This window comes from Streptopelia decaocto, assembly GCF_964273445.1.
Source record: "Streptopelia decaocto genome assembly, chromosome: 11".
NCBI classification, from domain to species: Eukaryota; Metazoa; Chordata; class Aves; order Columbiformes; family Columbidae; genus Streptopelia; species Streptopelia decaocto.
This window is the reverse complement of record NC_138666.1, coordinates 7,934,180-7,956,129: the sequence shown is the minus strand read 5'-3', so window position 1 is coordinate 7,956,129 and position 21,950 is coordinate 7,934,180. Positions and strand designations below refer to the sequence as shown.

Here is a 21,950-nt window from a genome sequence, read left to right as displayed (position 1 = left end):
AAATTAATGGTTTTGAGATGGAAAAAAAGGCATTTGCCTTCTTGTACTTCTTTTATTTAACTAGAGTTGGGAGAGAAACAGGCAACCTTTAATTGGGTTATAAGAATAGATAATCTTTAATTAAGGCCCTGGATGAACCAACTTGAAATAACTAATTTAAGCTGGTAAGACCAGGAGCTGCAGTGCTGTAGCAAGGTTTATCTCCAGGGATAGCACTGAAATGTGATTGTTTACATCAGTCAGGGTTGGAAACAGGTCCCTGATGGGGAATAGCTCAGATGTGGTCCTCACACCTTTCCTTAAGTGTCCTGCACCAGCCAGGGCAGAGCCAGGACACCAGGTGAGAAGACTCTGAGCTCAGCCCCTTCTGATGTCCTTGCATGTGGGAGGCTTAATATTTTAAAACATGCCGTCATGAATTCAATGGCTTTGGCCCAGTACATTCTGTTTATTGTTAATAAAAGTCAATAGAAGTGTGAAAAAGTACAAAATGTCAACCTATGACCTTATGAAATCCATAGCAGTAGAGAGAAAAGAAATGTTCTGTCCTTCATGGTGTGTTGGGATCCAGAAGTAGAAATCTTTTCTCAGGACTGGGGCTTAGAAAGTCAAGAATTTTGTCTCTCTGTATTTTCATTACAGTTAGTTAAATCCTTAGGCTCCTGTTAACACTGAACTGCAAGTCGATTTTTTGTTAAAATGCTGAAACATAATTTTCATTTAACAATTTTCTGCTGGAGGCCAACATCAAATTAGTGTGCTTTCCACTGGCAGACCTCAGTAATTTGGTAGGCAGGAGGCTCACACATACTTAAGTTATTCAATACATTTTGTTATACTCTGTACAAAAAACCTAGTCAGAAAAGCCTGATTTATGATATTCCTCAGGTTTCCTGTTACTTTAAACCACTAACATCCTATGGCCAAGCCCTTCACATGCAGCCAGCACATCTGGCCCAGAGTGGTTCTGTAGCGTATCGCCAAAATGCCATATTTATAATCAAGTCATAATAGAAAAGAAATAATTGATTATGATTTAAAAGAAAAAAAAAAAGAAATAGAAAAAGGCAAAGTTATCAGCTGAGATTTGTAAATATGATTTGGTGTTTCTTTCAGATCATACATTCCAGACAAATCAGAGCACGTAGCATATCGAGCAAGCAGATTAGATAAGTGAAATCAGCCCTTCTGGCCTAATTATAAATTACTAAGAGCTCTGATTTTCCCATTTCACACATTTTTTTATGTCTATTTTGTTTTTCATTTATACAGACAAACCACTCCCGGCCAAAGCTACACAATTCATCTGAAATCCCACCTGAAATTCTGCAGCTGCTTGTAAATAAGTAAGTCTACTTCTTGCAAAGCGTTTTTTAGCTGGTCTCCTTAGGGATTTAAGGCTTGTGTAGTCATTGTGGCTGTGTTGTATCTGTGCATCCATCTGTCAAATCTGATCAATGAGAGAAAGTCTCCCAAAATATTAACTTCCTATATGTCTCCTAAAAATAGTTAGAGGCAGAAATTTGGTTTAATGTCCTCCTTAAAGGGAAGGCTGGAGTGGATGGTCATGCTGTAGGAATCATATGCAAACCCATAGGGCAAGAAATTAAGCTCACAGTACAAATCTTTAATTTTTCTCATAAAACTACATGCTTAAAAAATAGGTATATAAACAAGAGAGTAGAAAGACCTGCATGTTTTAGACAGGTGCAGGCTGTGAAGTCAGGAAGTAGTTTGGGGATGCCAGGGTGTATAGGCTGGCATGAGGTTGGGTTTAAGTTGTGTGTACTCCTACAGGGCACAGGCAAAGCTGACACAATTTATTCTCTGGAAGACATATCTTTGCACAGATTCATTTTTTTCTAAGGGAGTCATGAAAGAAACATATAGGTGATAACAAACATTCTCAGCCATGTCAAAGCTTGGAACACCGATATGGAAATGTGAAGACCTGCAGAGGTTCATCATCTTTGCAAATCTGATCACTGAATATTTCTAGTCAGCTCACTCCACCAAAGGGATATGAAGTTTTCCAAATCTGTGCCAAACTCTGATGTTCATGAAGCGTTTCTCAAGTGGATTTGGATGATGTAACCGATAACCATGAAACCCTCCTGTACTTTCTAAATTACATCTGGTTGAGATGAATTTCTGTACAGATAACACAACAAAAATGTGAAAGATCATATTTGTTTTAAACCTTATTATGCAGTTTCATTTTGACATATGAAAGTCCCTATGGTGACATGGCATAATCTAAAACAACTGTGTGTTCACACATAAGAGATCCAACCATTTTGCCATTTTGTTCTTAATTATCCCTGGTGAATAAACTAGTTGAAAGACTGAGCCAACTTCTCCATCCTCAAAACCAATGGAGCGATGCTGATTTACATCAGCTGCAATCCTTGATTGCCATTTACAAAACAGTTATCAATTAATTTCCTGCAGAATTACTTCAGAAATGTGTTGGAAGTGGAGCCTGACTTTTTTTTGACCTCCAGTTCAGCAAGCTATCTTCATGCAGAAAATGATTTAAGCACATGTTTAAGTGCAAGCAAATGGTTAAACATGTCTTTGAGCTTCAGGTATGTGCCCAGGTGTCATTAAAATGGGACCGTGGGGGAAGCGTCCACCTGGCTTAGGTGTTCCCTCAAGATGATCTTTGCATGACTGTCAAAGGACTTACCAGCACTTAATGATAACAATGCCTCTTGCTTCGTTTGGCAATAATTTCACAAGTCTCTCTCAGAAGAATTAGATCACAGTCAGTCCCACCTTAACTACATATTTGCTAGCTGAATAAACGAGATGAATTTGGACCGATGGTCATGTCTGCTGGCAGAATTGAGCACTTTCAGTGCTGTCAGGCTGGTTCCAAGAGAGCGGGGTGTTCAACCAGCCTCTCGCATCCCAGGTTTTGCCCTCTGCCAAAATTACAGCCCAGCAAATGTTTTCAGTGCTGCCCTTACCATTGCTACCAATAATGAGCAAACCAGATAGACAAATTCATTCTCATTTTAAATTGCAATCTCAGCAATATTAATTGCACAATAAAAAATAAGTTGTTCCAAGAATGCAGCCAGCTATTTATTTGTGTTCAATTCTGAGTCATAAAACTTTAATTTGACATTGAAAGTCTATTTTAACAAACAAGATTATTTTAATTTGCAAAGTGCCTAAGCAAATGGCTTTTCTGAGCTGTTTAAGCAGCTCTGAGAAATGCAAAGTCTCTCATGAATATTTCACTGCACTAAACAGAACTGTTCCCTATATAAGCCAAACACGTGTTGTTCCTTTATTACATGAAAGCGCTCAAAATGTTACTTTCTCTTTTCAGTGTTGTTTTTAAAGATACAGAGAAAATAGGGGCTCAAAATTAATTTTAAAGGTAACTGATACAAACCAGTTTCTGTGCCTTCATGTCTCTCCCTGTGTACCAACTTCTGAACCATGTGGAATAATTCTTGAAAATGGCATACTGGGTAAGATAGAGGAAAAATCTGCAGTTAAAATATGGTGCTGAGGGAAACATGTTTTCTGATTCTGTGATTATTTTTGGGTGGTGACCAAACAAGATATTTAGGTTTTAGTTCCACAAGCAATAGGATTTGTGATGCGTATTACTAGTTCATTCACATGTACGTATTTGAGCTAAATTAGCTTTATGTTTGTTTCTGGTGTCCCTGTGAAATACGGTCATTTAATATCTCTCATTAAGGCAAATACATGTTTAGAAGTAGTGAGGTATTCAGATGTTGTGGTAATGGGGAGCTAGAAAGAATTGAGTATTGTTAAACATTTTATCCTGGTTGCTTGATCCCATAAATAGCTGCATAAATAATTAAGTATGAAAAAAACCCCTCAAATTAAGTGTTGCAGTCTTGAGTACATTTTGCCCTAATGCCCAAACAGACATTTGTATCTATGAATTTTTAGGTCTGAGTAGAGTAAAAGCACAATTTACGATGCCATCCATGGAGAAAGGTGGTCAGCAGAAGATGTCATATTCTCTGTATGTGCCAAAACTGGACATTTATATATCATTGATAAATGTAGAATGAACATGTAAATACAAACATGAGTGTTGCACACTCATCTAAAACAGTTCCCCTGAATAGAGCAGAGCACAGATGATGAGACCACGTTCTTTTGCCTCCGGAACCAGGACAGACGTGAAGAACAGAGGCATCGAAGTGACCACTTGAGGATATCAGGGTAGAGGGAACTTGACTTAAGGGTCTAAAAAGAGTCTTATCAGCCAGGCAGGACTGACAGAGGAGGATTGATGGCATTTGTGTGCTTCCTGGTAATGACCTTTCTGAAGCCATTGCTTTTCTTTCACAAGGGCTTTGGTAGCCTGAGAACAGCAGGCACTTTTGCTTAGCTAATTTTGATTTACTTCTCCTTTTTATTAGAGAATATAAAGAGATAGTGGCACATCTTGGATTGTCCATAAAGAATCGTACAGACCGCGTACAAAAAGGCAGTGATTATGGAAGATTTCTACAATTGATTTAGTTCTGTCTGCCGTTGATTTCCTGCCATTACACCAATTACTCTGGCCCCTAGTGTTTATGAAATACTTTCAGAAAGCGAGACTGTACACGGATGTTAATTATCATTATTTTAATGGGATTTTTTTGAGGATTCTCTTGCTTTGTCTTCATATGACATACATATGTAGAAGAGTGTGAAATTAATGCACATGCAAGGAATTTTAGAAAATGGTACATGTAATTAAAGACTTCTGACTAAGATCTGTGCATCAACCTGGACCATCATTTAATGGAGCAAGTATCAGAATCAGCTTCATCTTTAAATTCTCATTTTCCCCTGCTTTTCTTACTTTACCATAGATTTTTGTGGTATGATTTTATTTCTTTCCTTTTTTATTTTTAATAATACCAATAAAAAGGCAGGAAAAAAAACTTCCTTGGAAATATTTGAAATATTCCTCACTGGAAAAATAATATCTTGTAATAGATGGATAGTCATGTAAACACACGGCTGCCTAGCACAACAAAAACCAGCCTGGATTCATGCATTTGAATTCGGATAGCATAGTGGGGAGGCAGGAGGACTTTTTCAGGGGATTAATACATCAGATTTGTACTTCTGGGGGTGCCGATGCCAGTTCGGGCTCTGGTTGCAAGAGAAAATAAGTATGGTGGTCTCGTTAGTCCTCACTACAAAAATCAACCACATGATTTGGTACTATTGGCAACCCCTTGCTAGATAAATCCGGGGCTAGAATAACAAGGGTTACTCAAGTTAGACTTGAGGTGCATTGGCCAGGAGGGGAAGTTTGCACAAAGCCTGGCTGTACCCAGGCCAGTGTTAACAATCTCTTTACATTCATTTGCTCTGAATTAACCCATATATTTGCAATCAAAATGGTTATAAAGTCTCAAAGAAAAAAGGGGGGACAGGGAGAGTAAAAGAGAGACAGAAAGACAACTTTTGGATTATAAAACATATAGCAGACCCCATTCCCAACAAGTTTTATTGCTGTTCAACTAGATCCCTCAAGTTTATCTTTAAATTAGCTGAATTAAAAAATATATAAAACTAATCAGAATACTAGTGTTCAGATACTCCTTTATCTGAAACACAGGAAGTTTATCTTCTGGTAGAATCATTACATGTGTTATCAGTTATAAATAACCTTTTACAAAGGACTTGTAAAACAAGTAGTTTGTGTTTCTTGAAAGAATATACAATCCCAGTATTTTTTCCCAATTAAGCATTTTCAACATTTTCATCCCAACAAATTGAGTTTATTGAAAGTTCCCTGGATTTCATAAGCATTTTGCAATAGTTTGCTACACGCTGCATCTGAACAAATTAGGGTATATGTATGTATATAGGTGTCGCCCCTCTACTTCCCAGAGAGTCTCAAATAAGCCAAATATTCAGCTGATGCAAATCAGTGTTGTTCCAGATACCTTTAGACATGATATAGTGCATTAAATCAAGAGTCAGCCTTCTACAACCGACTCCATCACTCTGCCTGGTTGAAGCCGTAATTAAAGTCTGCGTTGCTCAGGAGTCAGTACCCAGCAGCCTCAGAGGATTAATTAGGTCTGATATTTATTTCTTTTGATACAAAACCCAGATGTGTGCAGTTAAGCCAAAAACCATAGAGAGAGCCATCCTGCTTTTTTTTTTTTTTCCAGTGGACAGAGGAAAAGCAGCGTTGCCCACCCAGAATTAAAGAACAGAAGCAAATAATTATCATCATGGAACAATTTGGCAGTGGCACGGTTTCATAATCTGCTAAGCCACTTTACCTGCCTGATTGTGAAATAATTCAGATGACCTCAACCTTTTTATTTTTTGTTACCAAGTATTGTAAATGTGTATATACATACATGCATTGATTTATTTGTCTGAAAGCTGGGAAGAAAAATACAGATGGAATACTCTTGCCCTCTATGGTTATAGAAATAAATCAGTTTGGTTTTCACCTTAAGTATACAATCTTCAACGTGTTATAAAAATACCTGTCCATTCAGTAAAGGACTTATCTTAAAATTAATTAATAAGACTGGAAAATAGTAAAACCAGTCTAAATCATGAGCAAATGTAGTACCACCCTTGTCTCCCACTATGGAAAGCACATCTCCAGCAGGAAAATGCAGTTCAGGTTTAGGAAGATGTAGGAAGATGTAGGATTTGGGGAATTTTTGATGTCTGGCTTTCTGCTGTGGGCACCTCTCTGGCAATAGTATCACTCAGAAAATTCACCAGATCGGGCCAGCATCAGATGAGTTCACATGAACCATGAAAGAACTTCACATTATGTCAATTTGTGCAGCATTTCTTATTCAGCCTTTTCTTTCAATGGGAAAAATGATCCACTCCCATGGATTTTTTGTTGTTGTTGTTATAAAAAGAAAAGCAGAAGAAAAAAAAAAGGGTGGCTTCCAACCTTCAAACCAGACCTAATTTTCGGTGTAGAGGGTTCATTCATTCCCAGCCCATGCCTCCCCTAGTTTTCCAATGATGAAATGTAAGAAGTAAATCTACAGGAGTAGGGATCACCCAAAAACAGAAATTGAAAAGAAATTTGAAAGATCAGACCATTATGAAATTTCTCCCCTTATTCCATTGAAAAAAAGCTCTGAACATTTTCAAAATAATGTAATAAAATTCAAATTGTCTTTCTAATAATTTGTTACTCCTTTCTTGTTGTGTACCTGGATATTGATTCAGAGTAATGAGACTCCCACTAATTTCACTGAGTTTTGGATGAAATCTCTAGGCGAGATTTGAGCCAGTGATCTAATGATAAAAGGCTGGAAAGCCCACTCCTTTTCCCTGATGCAGCTAGCCAGTATTATACTGGAAATATGCAACATTTTTTCCCCTCTGAATAATTCCTATAGAACTTTGTAAAGACTAGTTTTTCTCTCTTTTTCATTTATTGCAATTTATTGCATCAGTGTATTTTACAGTATCTTCATATATTTTGGTTTACGAGAAAAAAAAATACGGTAGAAAACAGTAGATCTACTTTTTTTTGTTTTTTAAAAAAAGTTTCTAATATATGCTTTTCAGGTAGACTGTCAAAAGCAGGCTTTTGCATAGTTTCCTGGAGCATTTCCTTACTTCTTTGCACCTCGTTAAACTCCATTTTTTTTGTTTTTGTTGGGGGTTTTTCAGCCCATCTATGGGGCATCTCACAGGTCTCCGCAGCTCCAAATGTCAGCTGAAAAAACAAGCGCTCTCTTTTTAGCTCCTCCAGTTGATGCACGACACATAAGGACTCAGGCAAAAGGAAAAATAAATTTTAAAAAATTTTAAAAAAGGACAAACCCACTGTATTTGGAGTTAGGAACAACTGCTACTGGTTGGTGTCCTTGTCCTCCTCCCCTTCCAGGTTCTGGAGAACATCAGTCAAACTGACCTCAGCCAAGGGGTCCAATGTCCCTCTCTGCTCCCCCCAGGTCTCTGCTACGCTTAATTCTGTCAGAAAACTCTCCAGCGAACATTTGTAATTGCAGGGAGAAAGAACACTGCTGTCTTTATTTTTTCTAACTTGACATCTATCAAATTTAGTTTAAGTGTTCCCCTGGGTCAGTTGAGTTGCTGAGCTATAAACTAAAAATAATTAAAATAAAATATTAAAAAAACCCTCAAGTCTGCTTGCCAGGAGCATATCGTTGGGATTTAGCAGCTCTCAATCATGTATTTCAGAGTGTTAGAATAGCTGAAATAAGGCAAGCAGGCTTACTACAACATAAAACTGTAATTCTTTGATGTTTTGATGCTGCAGGCTTGATTCTCACACTTCAGGACAAAACTGATTTCTGTGATAGGCATTCAGAATCTAGATGCATATTTTTTGCTTTAATACTACAGTTAATATAGATTTTATAGGACCAGCTTAATGAAAAGGAAAGCAGAGGATGGTAGAAAGAATCGTTCTGATTAATATCTCAGATAATTAAAACCTCACCCTGACAATTCCTGTTAGGCAGAAGACAAACTACCTTTTCATACTATAAAAGATGACTTTGCCAATTTATTGACCCCAGCTGATATATCAGCTATCACCAAAATTGGAAATTCTAGTTACAATGACTTAAATTTTGGCTTAAACCCGACCAGACAAACAGCCTGTTCCCAGACTGGTCACATTCATAAATGTCATAAAAAACATACTTGTTCTATGACATGCATGAAATAAAATTCTCGAACAAGACATCTCTAACCAGAAAGGCATGAAGCAAAAATCCTTAACCACGTAACAGGGAATGAGGACTGCTAAAAATGGTATTTTGACATTGGTGGACTGCTGAAGTAAAGCTTCTCCAGGCACAGCTTTAACATTGTTTTTATTATTTTTATTATTCTTATAGACCATAGAAACCATATGAGGTAAGACAAAAAAAAAATCACTTAAAGCATGGTTCAGAATTTTTGTGCAAGATATTCCAGTGTAAAGTTAAAGAGAAAAAATTAAGTCAAGGATCACGTTCAGGGGATATGAGTAGAACCAGCCATCAAGAGGTGCATAATGTGCAAATAAAGAATTAATCTGGGTTGTCCAACCGCGTCCATCTGCCCCAAGTGTTTCTCCTTCTCATGATGTATCTTCTGCACTTTATAGATTTATTTTTACACCTAGAGAAAAAATTTATATGAGTTAATATTTTTTTTTCACTGTAAGCATGTTATCATTGAAAAACACTCCTTTCTGGAAAATGACATTTTTTGCAAAAAGTTGACATTATCAGTAATTTTATTTTTCTTTTTAAAAATTAGTGACTTTGTATTTTCTGCAAACACTGTTAAATATAACAGGATTCTCTATTTGAGAAAGCCATAAAGGTGAGAGAATTGCCTGTGTTTCATCTTCAAAAAGAGAAAATTCTTATTTTCAAGCCCTACAAAATAGGAATAATTTTAATCTTTTTAAAACGTGGTCTTGCGATTAGCTCTAAATCAAAACCAGACACAATAGCATCACACATTATTGTCAAAATTGCTGGATAACACCCTCTGAAGCTTTAAACTCAGTCTGTATCTCACCTCCAAAATAAGCGCACTCCTCTGTTAACAAATTACCTCCCCGGAGCATGGGGCCAAGGTCCCTTGCAGAGAGGATGCCCTGGAGTCAAGGGAGCTACACCCGCGGATGGTTTGGTCCATGGCCGAGGATTTGGAAATGAAATGTTCTCCAGCGAACAGACTAGAGGTGGTTGGGAATTTTCCAAGGTACTAATTTGGCGGGGTGTCACAGAATGGCAATTTGTTGAAACTGAAACCATTCACAAGGGAAGGTCTGTCTGAACAAAGCTCCCAACTCAGAGTGAAAAGCAAAAACAGAAAAGCAAGTAAGAAAACAAAAAAAAAAAAAAAAAAGAAAAAAAGAAGGGGGGAGGTTGGGGAACAAAATACAGTTGAAGAAACTGCCCCTTTCTGACAGTCCCGGTGGAAAAAATTCAGGGGTTTGGCTTGACGTGATTCTTACCTTTCTCGCTGTAAATGGCAATTCATGCAGAAGATTTTTTTTAGAACAAAATTACAAAGTCAAAGTGGAATAGAACAAGAGAAAGTCAATTTGCTCCGTCTGGTCTCTTGAAATGAACCATTCCTGGACTTTGTTTTAAATTTTGATTTTTCGCCCATTTCTGCAGCCAGGTTTTGTACTTGTTGTCAAGAATTGCTAAAACACTAGGTAAAAATCTAGTTGATCAAAAATACCTGATTCAGCCACTAGTACGTGATTAAACAACTAATACCTGAAAAAGAAATCTGTCAGGCCTATTCTTTACTGGAAAATTGCTCCTTTTATAATCTACTTTTTGAGAAAAGTTACTGGCTGTTTGCGTTGACTTCTTGAAAAACCAAACATAACTAATGCAGAGTATTTTAGGACTTTCAGGCAAAGTTATAAAGAAGAAAAAAATCCCCATTAGAACTTATAAGAGCTGCCTCAAGAATGGATTTCCTGAGTTGGTTCCCTTAGAATAAGGTAAAGCGACTTTAAAATAATGCCAGAGAGTATTTTGAGTGAGCAGATGCTGCTGTTCGCCTTTTTATAGGCATAACAGAAAGTTTATGGCTCAGTCACGATACGCTTGCTCAGCAGCAAGGAATTATGACCTGGCTGTCTGTCCTTTGCCACTAATTTCATTGAGATGTTTTCTGTCCTCTGGGACTTTGCTTTTCAATTCTTGAAAGGAGAAGAAAAATAAAAGCAGGGTGAAGTGAACATGCACATGGTAAAATCAGATGTGATATGAGCGCAACTCTCCTGACACCCAGTATAATCACTCATTTTTGTATCAGATCTGGTTTTGGTCTTGCGGAGGTTGAAGGTATTTGCTACGGTCATGGTGTATGTCAGGCGGTGAAGCTGCATGAGTGAAAGCTGTTGAAGGGCTGATCCTGCAAGGTGGGACGATGGAGACCTTCAGCCCAGGTGGGATGTCTACAACGGACATTGCACAAACTGCAAAGGCTGCTGGATGTCTAGAAGAAGACATAACATCCCGAGGGCTGCAAATATTCACTTATTAACCAGCTGTAGGTAGATCTGGCTGCAGGCAGGTCTAGGATGAGTTTAACCCCTGGCTCAGTCAAGCAGGGCTTTAAGCAGCTCTTGATCCCAGAGGGAGCACCTGACCCTCCTTGAAAACTGTCACCAACGTTGGGTTTTTTTTTCCTCTTTTTATCCCGTACTCAGTGGAGGGAAGAGCCAGGAGTTGCCATCCCTCTGCATTTGCATGCAAAAAAGAGAGGCAGATTTTAAGGTCTCCTTCCTGAAGAAATACTATATTTCCTTTCACATCCATATATTCCTTCTCCCCCTGTTATCTCCACCCCATTTCTTTCCTTACCACACGCCCAGAGAGGGAGAAAACAGACAGAAAGAAATAAAGAAAGAAAAGAGAGAAATATGCTGCCTGGATTGGAAAAGTCATCTTTTCCCAGGAGCAGCGTAATAATGTTAATGGAAGGGAGAACGGGAAAGAGGAAATGTTTCGCTAACATGGAGAATTTCTGGCCTGGGTTCTTTCTGAGGCCTGTTTGTCAGGGGGAAAAGGAAATTGGTGGCTGGATGAAATATGAGCTGATGCAGCTGCAATGCCTTTAAATACAAGCTTTTTTAGGCACACTGGTGCTTCAGTTTGGGGATATAAGCAGATGCTGAATGCCTTTCCCTGCTTCACATGGGGCCTTTGCGTGCTGTGGTTTTAAGACCAGTGTTCAGGTGATAAAAAAAAAAAAGGTGGGGGGGGAATGAAATGTCATTTTCAGAGAGGCAAAAAATACTTCAGGCTCTTTGGCGTGTAAGTCATAAAGGGCTTTTTGTGCACGGGTAGTCGGTGCAGTGTCAAGAGAAATCACTTGCACAAGGTGGAGTAACACTATCTGAAATTAAATTCTGGCCTCCATTTACAAGTAACACTTTAAGGAAAAAAAAAAAAAAAAAAAGGCAAAAAAAGCTTTTTCTTTTCTGGAAATTGAAGAGAACTAGGAGTCGTCCCCTCCTCTCCTCCAAAAACATACCCTGGGTGTTCTTGCTATCCATAACATGGCAGCCCCAAGCATAAGTTAATTAGCAGAAATAATCAGCCAGACCTAGTGAGCACACGGCAACTTTCTACAGTGGGGTGAAATCTGGGTGGAGGTTTTGGGCTGCTCTGATCTGAAAGAGTTTGAACTGAAAAGGTTTGAACTCTGGTGCTGTTGCTCTCAAGGCTCTTTGAGCCTGATTCCTATTTACACTAAGTTTCCTTTGCATAAAGGGGCCTTCAAGTGGGCATGCAGTGAAGGAATATTTCAAGGCAAAGAGCGTGCAGAGCAGCTCTTGCTGCCCTTCTTGCACCTTCCTTGGAACAAGCCCCTCACTGTTTTCCTACAGGGTGAAATGCCAGATGTAGCTCTAGTCCGAGGTGCAGGAGAAAATCTCCGGCTCTTAGACTTATTGAAACCCTTTTGCACGGCACTGCCATGCCCAAAGAACCTGAATAATTACTTTTTTTTTTTCTTTTTTTTTTCTGGATCTGCTTTTTTATTGCAGCTACTGAGGTCCTGATTTCTTATTCTTTCTCCATTGCTGGAAAGACAAAACGTCACCTCGAGCTGGTTGTCCAAGGTGGAAGCTGTGCTGACATGCTCTGCAGATGTCATTGCAATATAAATAGCAAATAGATGATTAAAAATAGTTTGTCCCCTTGAATTATTGCTTTAGAATTTAAGGATTATTCCCAGCTTCTGAAACCTCCTTGGCTCAATTACGGCTGGGACCTTTCATTTATTTTTAAATGTCAGCCTGTGTTTCTTACTCCTAAGGAAATTAAGGCGCATTAAACACCCTGCAAAATCTGACTTTTTGTCCAAAGACAGTCACATAGTTTTCTGTGACAATATTTATGAACTAAGATTCTCATCCAGTCTACCAAAGCCCCCAAAGAAAATGTTTCTTACTATTTATACCTGCTCTTTTGCCAAACAAAGATCTCTCAGACCACAGAATAATCTCCCAAAAGATGTACTGGAAACCTGGTTTGGCCTGTTCAATGTAGCTCAACTGATTAATGTAGCTGTCATTTCTAGAACCAATGATTTTTAACAGAAATGGTCTTCTTTAACTCAAAAAGACTTTATCCCAAGCTTTTGACTTTCCTCTTTCTTTCTTTTTCTTTCCTTCTTTCCTTCTCTTTCTTTCTTTCTCTCTTTATTTCTCTCTCTCTTTCTCTCTTGCTTTCTCTCTCTCTTTCTCTCTCTCTTTCTCTTTCTCACTCTCTCACTCTCTTTCTCTCTTTCTCTCTTTCTCTCTTTCTTTTCATAATTTCTATTGAAAGGTTTTGCTATGACTTGCTTACCAAAAATATTTCAATATTTCATTTTAATCTAATAACCATTTCAGAAAGAAAATTAATCTGTTTCAAAGTATTATGATTTTTAAAGGATCTATTTTGACCTCAGAATATTGAAACTCAGAGTAATTGCAAACACAGGTTTTCAACAATCGAGTTTATTTTCTCTGCAGAAAACCTCACCCATATGCCTGCAGGGAGTAGCTGCATTTGCCAAATCCAACTTTTGGTGCACAGAAGAAGTAGGATATATAAATAGAAAGTGTAAGCTTTTGGATATACAAAATGGGTTGTAATTTAAGGCCTCCCAGCCGGTGGCAACAATTGTCCATGTCTTGTGGGGTGTCAATTTTCCCTCTTCTCTTTATTTGGCTCAGCAAGCCGCCTTCTGCAGTCACAGTTTAAAGTCTTGGCTTCTGCCTCCTCTGTCTCCTATCTCACGTCAAGCCTCTGTCGTCCCGGGGAGCTGAGGATGCTCTCCATTAATCTGATGCTGCAGACTCCAGGCCTGCGGTGGGATATTAAAAAAAGAAAAAAAAAAGTTTTCCTAAATGATATACCAAATTACACATTATTTCACTTCACAAACAAAAACTCTCTTGTGGTTAGCAGAATGGATCATGTACATCATAATTTTGACAGGGAGTACTGAGGTTGAACTGGCTCTTTAAACAATTTCCCTGTGTACGCATTGCTGTTCCAGTTCAATGCGAGCATATGGCAAACACAGAAACTATACTTACTGATGCCAGGGCATGACCAAAATCTATAATAATGTTGTTTACTTTCACCAGCTCTGCAAGAAGGAATGTAGCCTCATGCACTTAAATGACCTCAGAAGAGTCACACTTTTGCTTAGTCGATAATTTACTTAAAACATGCATTATCCCTTAGAAACAGAAGGACCCAAGATGTTTGCAGCAACTATACAGAGTCTTGTTTGTCTCCTGGAGAAAACTTAAGGAAATTCTCTCCATGACGTCAGTGAGAGGAGAGGGAGGCAGCAGACAAGCGCAGCTTTTGGAGCACACTTGGCTTGCGCTCTTTTTGTTGTTGTCATTTCTGATAAAAATCATAGTATTTCAAAGTCTTCTATTGGACAGAGCTCTGCCAGCTTCCTTCTCCCACTAAATTGGCTGTTCTCGAGCGCTGCCAGGAGAGAACATATTTTAGCAACTTGGGGCTGCGTGGTCTGGCAAGCGAGTGTTGGGGTGGTTGGCCACTCCTCTGCAGATGGTTGTAACATCCAGTGCTCATGGGGGTTTTCCTCTGCACTTTTGTCAGGTACCAAATAACACGGGGCCACAGGACAGTGCAGGCTTTGAAATGCTCGGGGAATAAACAAGCTCAGTGAGCTGCCTGCGGAAACTCCAGCTCTCACAGGAAAAACATCCTTCTTCACAACCAAAATCAGAATGTCAACAGGAGGATAGTCTTCATTTCATTTGGGTCTGAAACATCATAAGGAAAAGAGAGGGAGAGCCTGAAAGGATAGGATCTCTTAAATAAAGACTTGTGTTGAGGGAGCAGGAGTTGAGGAATTTGAGCAACATTGCAGCCGTTCATTTAATAGCTTGAATAAATTTTCAATGACAGCAATCACAAAGACAAATGCTGCAAACATTCAGGAGACACTGTGTAAATGGATCTCCATAAAGTAGTTTCCCAGTTGCCTGGAAAGTACATGGACATGGATTTCAACCATCAAAGAATCTTAAAGCTGTGAGGAGCTGAGTTGCACTAACTCCCATTGCAGGCAATGAGACTCAGGAGTTTGCATCTGGGGGAGCATTGCCTATAATAAAGATTGCATCTGCTGGAGACAGTGTCTGTACAAGGCTGAAGCAGGATAACCTGTTGGTGGAGTCATAAATATTTATTTATGGAAGGAGAAAACATGCCTTAAATGCATTTCATCCTTTTTATGCTTTCTAATTCACATTGTTCTCTCCCATTTCTTAGTCATCAGAGCTATGTAGTATATGCACACAAACACACACAAAAACCAACCTGATAAAAATTTGAGAAACTAATAAACTCAGTATCCAAATAGAAATGAGATATTTTTCTAGCAGTTAAAACTCAATTACAGTTCAGTCACGTGTTCACTCCTCTCAATAGCTCATAAAACAGGCAATGAAATCACCAGGTTCTCAAGTATTGGATGGATGAGAGAGGGCACCACTGGGAGCTAGGCAGAAACACATCTGCAGGGGCTCAAACATTTGGGTTTTACTAACTGAGGTTCAGCTTGAGCCTTCATCATCTCTAGGTGGAGGCAGAGCTGTACTGGGCTAATAAAACCAGCTAGAGTCCATCTGGATCTCCATGGAGATAACTCAGGTTTTTCTGCACCCATGTGAAGGTCAGTATGTAAGAAAACAGAGCACCCACAGATGTTCAAAAGTTGATTTGTACGTCTGTTTTGACCCAGGAAGAGGTAGATGTTACAGGATCACAGCCATATCAAGGCAATCCAAGGGTTCAGTCACCAGCAGTTCCATACAAATAAAAAGTAATTGAAGAATCAGCTGATGAAAAACTTTTACCAATTTACCTGAAGCAGAGAAGTTTATAAATCTTTGGATCTATTGCACTGATGGTGACTCCTTGCATGAACTGAAGGAGATACCTACAGTTATTACAGGTCAAAGTTATTCTCAAGAGTAAGATCCAAAGACCAAGGAAGTCACTGAAACTTGCTCATTTTGAAGAGCTTTGGGTCGCGTTGGTGTGGACCACCGGCAAAATCCAGCAGATTTGGTTGGAGCCACTGAAGTGTGGGTGGATCCAGATCACACTATTCAGCTCATCTTGGAGCAAACTGAAACATGGAGATTCCAATCCCCAGCCCCTCAGTGTATTGCTCAATGGTTCATTTTGATTTCTGACACATTCCTGGCTGGGACAGGGCCAATACTACTTAAAAAAAAAATAAAAATGCAGGCATCAGCATGGATCATGGCCCTTTTTTTTTTTTATTCTGAATACACATTATTTAAAGCATAAGGTCCCATTGTTGTCTGGAGGTGCACACTTCTACTAATGTCAGCTTCTCCAATTTTTTAGCTCAGACCTCTTGCACATGGCGTGTTTCCATATTAGTAGTCAAGTCAGGCAGAACTTAACTCCTCTACTGTTTTAATTTCTGTCTTGGAAATCCAAGGGTTTGCAGCAAAGGGATGTTTCTAGCAATTCTAAAAGCTCACATTTGAAAGTTAAACCACATTTTGCTCACTTGGGCTTAAAATTAGTTCCTCCGAGTTGACAATCTACTCTTTCAACTTGTAAACTAAGATCCTTCTTTCACCTCTTTGGGCGACTCCAAGGTGAATTAAGATTTCTCCTCCCCTAACCAAGTCCCAGTTCTATGGCCAAAACTATTGCTAAAGAATAAGGGATAAAGGGGGATCTGATTCATTCCTTAACAAAATATGTAAGTGAAGAAATAACACCACTGAAATTCATAGACTTAACAGAAGAAATGTATCAAATAAATATTGTTTCTCTATCACTATGTGGTTATGCAGATAAACCTACAGCCACATTTAATATTTTCAAAAAGTTCAGCTAAGTGATTCCCAGCCTCTAGTTTCTTGTGACTTTGCAGCTTCTTGGTTCCAGCTCCAAGGAGGAGCAGAGGTGCTGAAATACAGAAAGATAGGATATCCTCTTTGTGTCACTTTTCCTACTGGAAAGAGGAAATAATGGAAATCTTGTAAGATGTCCTGTTCTCATGAGACTTTCAGCTTCTTTATTCAGACCAAATGATCCTGGCTAGTTCAGATAAGGTTACTTTGGCTATTTACCCATTGTAAAGTAAATTATCAAAAGTCTTCAGGCTTGTCCATCATTAACAAAGGTTGAGAAATCCACCTTCTTTCCCATGACAAGGTTAAGAAAACAATGTTAAAATCTATTTCAGGATCCAAGAGATGCACAATTCAGTGCTGAAAGGATTCTAATAAAAAGATAATAAGTTTCTCCGCAGCTTTTCTACCTATGCATGTGCTTCAGAAGTTGTAGAAGTTACAGCAAAAAATCTTTGGGCCCATGTTCAGTAAGACATCCTGAAATCTTTGACGAATGCACATCTTTTTCTGATGTGATTTTCACTCCTTATTTGTTATCTCTATTTAAATTGAACCTGGCAGTGTGCTTAGGGCAGTGCTTTGTCTTGGTCGGAGGGACTGCACTCCCCCTTACAAAACCATGAACTCCCAGCCGCCCCAGTGAGCAATCCTCCTGCCAGAGGAGGAAATCTCTGCTCGAGGAAAGATAATTCACCAGTCTCCTCTCATACCCTTCCAGACAGTCTGTCCTGTCCCTTCAGCTGCACGTTACACCAAGCTGAGCTCCTACACCAAACCTCTTCTTCTCGTGCCTTGTCTTAGGGTCTGACAGAGGAGGAGGAGAAGAGGGACAGTGGGAGGCAGCTGAGGTCCCCCCAGCACTGCCTAGAGCAGAGGCCCATGGAAATACCAGCAGAAGATTTGTTGCATCATTGAGTGATTTTTTACTGCTCTACTGTACCTCTTGACTCAGAAACTCTTTGTTTATTGTATGCCCTTCTAATCCTGGCACTGTCAAAGCCTGGTCCATTAAACTAGCATTATGATGATTTATTAGCTGTGCATGGCTAACATAGTGTTATGACAGTTGGGATGAGATTAGGTTGCAGGTCAACCTGCTCATTAGACTGGAACATTTTCAGGTCTCTTTGGATCTGAGCTTGAGTTTTAGACTGAGGAAGTCCCAAAGGAGAAAGAAAGGGAGGTGTGCAGTGCTTCTCCATCCTACACTCATGACACCTCTGATAAATGGCAAAATAAACCTACTTGTTAGAAAGCAGAGGTGGAAAAAAAGAAAATGGTATTTGATGAAGGCAGAGGAACAGTGCTCCTTCTCTCAAAACAAGAAGCTCCCAGACCGAGAGAAAACACACTCACATTTTCCAGTCCATGCCTAATTTTGGACATAATTTATGAGATCAAAACACCTTGGTCATCAAAAGTAGATTCTTCTTGCATGTTTCTCATTTTTTCCACTTCACTGAAAACAGTTGGGTAGATGTTCAATCAGACACTTTTTACACGCCAGAAATCCCAGCTATATGTATCAGAACTTTGTCTAAGTTAGAACAAAAATACTCTCTACTTTGCCAGCTTCTAAGTTCCTTCTTTTATTTTGCTGAGTAATTATCTCTTTGTTTGTCCAGGGGAATATCTAATAACTTCCTGTTCACAGAAGGGCACTGAACTTTCAATGAACCAAAAATAGCCCATGCAACAACTTCAACAATATGCTTAATATCTGATTTGGAGGTGGGAAGGAGGAGGGATGATGGTGCTCTCCCATCAGTCATCCAGACCCACTGTTGTTCAACGCGCACATCCAGTAAATCGTTTCAATCAAGTTGTGGTTGGGAGAAGTATGCTCTGTATAATTCACTGCAGACTCTTGCCTGTGGACTCTGCTGTTTATAGCATGGCCTTAATTGCTTTTTTTTCTCTTTTTCTTTTTGCTCAACTGAATTCGTTTAGAAACATAATGTAAGTTAATGGTAAAATCCTTCACCAAATCACTGGTAGATAAGTGTTGCCTGACTGTGGCAGACAAATAGCCCATTTAGTCTGGAATCTTTATGCTTCTATAAGGAGTATATTATGTCTAAATTGTGCAATAATATAGCACAGAGACAAATTATTTCATGGCAAAAGCTTATATATTACACCCTTCTAAAGTGCAACAGAGTGGCACTGGTTTCTCTTCCAAGCTCTAAAGCCAAATTTCTGCGTAACCAGCACTGGTCATTAAGCCTCAGTTCCTTCCTCCTCTTTGTCACCTCAATGGCACTGCTCTACTTCCTCCCTGGGAAGAGTAAGCTACAACCTTATTCTTAGCCTATATTTTTATTACCACCTCAATGGCACTGCTCTACTTCCTCCCTGGGAAGAGTAAGCTACAACCTTATTCTTAGCCTATATTTTTATTACCACCTAAATAATGTGGTTTTTATCTCAATAATGATTTCAGATGGCCTTGTAATAATTAATTAAAAATAGCTTGAGTGATATTTTGACTTCCATATGACCTAAATCCTTCTGTCTAATCTTTCAAGTCTACCTGCTTTGGTGATATCCCAAGGCAGTGAGTGCCAAAGATTGACTATATACACTGTGATATTTTTTCCACAGATTTTAAAGTGTTTCCCTCAAAGGCATTGATTTTTTTTTTTTTTTTTTTTTTTTTTTAATGGGTAAGCAGTCTCATTAGTACCAGGTGATTCATTTAAAGCACAATTACACAGGGAATTCAGCTAATTGATTGGATAACCCTAGATTCGTCTGTAAAAACAGAATCCTCAAACCTGAAGTGCTTAGACTTAGTGGTAGTCGTGTACCGAGAAGTTTACTTTGAAAGCAAACGTTTAGGTTAATGGAATCCATATGATATGAATTCCTAATAACTTTACCATGGGTGGGCTTATCGAACTGCTTATCATAACAGAAGTCGGGCCATTTCAAAGGATCTTTCTTCTGAGACTTTCTGAAGACTTTTCTTTCACCCCAGATCTATAGAAAATTCCACTAACTCTCCATTGAGAAAATATTTGAGCTCTCTCTCATGCCATAATTCAAAGGGATTATTTTCAAAATGTGTATTTTTTAACCCTTTGATGGCAGGACAAGGTGTTTAATAGAGATGTGTGATTTTTTGAGGGGGGAAGAGCTCTGAGCTGATGATGCTGCTCTCTGGTCCAGGAGTTCTCATTTATGCATAAAAGTGGTTCAGGGCTTGGACTAAAGATGTTACACTTGCCTGTAAACGAAAAGAAGAACTCAAGGGCAATTGGGGCTCACTCAGATCCAGGGAAGTCAATGAACATCTTTCAGCTGACCACTCTGTGTTTCAAATCAGACCCAGAGAGAGATTCTAACCGCTATTTCTAATTACAGAGAGGAATAAATGAGAACAAACATCCCCTGAAGAGGCACTGAAATATTTAGCAACCAAAGAAGTGAGGCCATCTGCACAGTTTGAAGACAAAATTTTCTACTCAGAACAAATTAATCTTAGAAGTGAGCAGAGAAGCTGCTGCTACAGTAACTAAGATTTCTTAGTTTATTAATAAAAATTTTAAAATTAAAACCACGTTATTTTGCCAGAAAACATGTTAGTGGAAATGTAAATCTTCTCTCTTTGTCTTAAATTATACTAAAGTTGATTTTATACTTTTCCCCCCAATAGAACTTTTTTAATATATAGAAAACTAAATGAATATTTTTAAACAGCTAAACATGGCTGCAGAGAATTATATAAAAATGTGCGTATGTGCATTTAGAGAGAAATCCAGTATCCCAGTAATCTCTGGGAAAGAACAAGCTGTCAGCATCATGGCAGGTAAGAAAATTGCCATGACATTCATTGAAGTCAGCACAATAATTATATTGTTATACCTTTGGTATTTAATTAAAACAAAACCCCTATCACTCAACAGAAGTGGGGACAGCATAATAAAACATAACCATATGGAAAAGATTCCTGCAGGGATAGCTACATGGACTGAAAAAAGATAAAAGATTAAAACTGCTAACTCTAGTCATACTTCGCTTTAACCTATGGGCACATTAAAGTGATCTACAAATGTGTGAAAAAGAGCGGTCAAGAGTAATTATTTAAGATGACAAAAATAAAGAGGGAGAGAGACAATGGTCCAGTGTGAAGGAAATACCAAAGGTTATGTTTCAAGGAGAACTTCAGAGAAAGAGCCACTTGCTTGCAGGAGGGTTTCCAGTGGCACAGATTGCCGTCACCATTCATGAGAAATCATATTAAGCATAAATCCCATGCAAGATTTTGGCACAATCTAACCCAGGTATCTGTGATTCTGTAAAAACAACAAAAAAAGGAAGCTGAATACTGCTTAGAGTGTAAAATGTGAACTTGAAATTAAAAACTGAAAGCTGAGCAACCTGTAGAAGTTTCTAGTAATCTCTGTCATCCTTGTGTGCAATGCTTGGTCATGCCCTCAAAGCTTGTATAGTGTTTTCTTTTAAGTCCTTAATAATTTGCTCTACAAAACTAAAGTCTAAAATGGCTCAGTTTCACTGCTGTAAATGCTACTTGACTGCGATATTATTGCAAGGAGGTGTATTTGTGATTGCTGTATCCCATTACAGTGTGAGGGATAACGGTCTGGCACACGAGGAGCCACGCAAGGTGATGAGAGGCCAGTGCAGGAGCCCCATGTGTTAATGGACCGAGTTTCCAAACATTAACTAATGCAGAAGGGAAGTCGACACTGGAAAATCTTGTTCTTGACTGTGGTGGGACAGCTGAACACTTCATAACACTATTAATTAATATGCTACAGACACTGGTCTCCTCAGAGGAGAAGGCCAGGTTGGGAACACCTCAGAGGTGGGCATGTCACAGGAAAAGATTTAGGTTTGTTGGCAGAGAAGTGTGGAAGATGCCTGGAGGTTGCTTGTCAGCACTTTGCCTGGCCCAGACCAGACGCGTTAAATCATGAGATGCAAACCCACACATGGATACACATGGATGGGAAAACAGAACGACAGATGCTCTGCAGCCATGTCCTTCAGA

General features: G+C 38.9%; 1 long non-coding RNA gene across 1 annotated transcript; it reads left to right on the top strand.

The window, feature by feature from the left end:
- Positions 1-1,286: 1,286 nt before the first annotated feature.
- LOC309444905 lies at positions 1,287-21,256 on the top strand. The gene is made up of 3 exons (XR_014185177.1): positions 1,287-1,346; positions 10,397-10,486; positions 20,300-21,256. It is a non-coding gene; the product is annotated as an uncharacterized lncRNA (long non-coding RNA).
- The last annotated feature ends 694 nt before the right edge of the window (positions 21,257-21,950 follow it).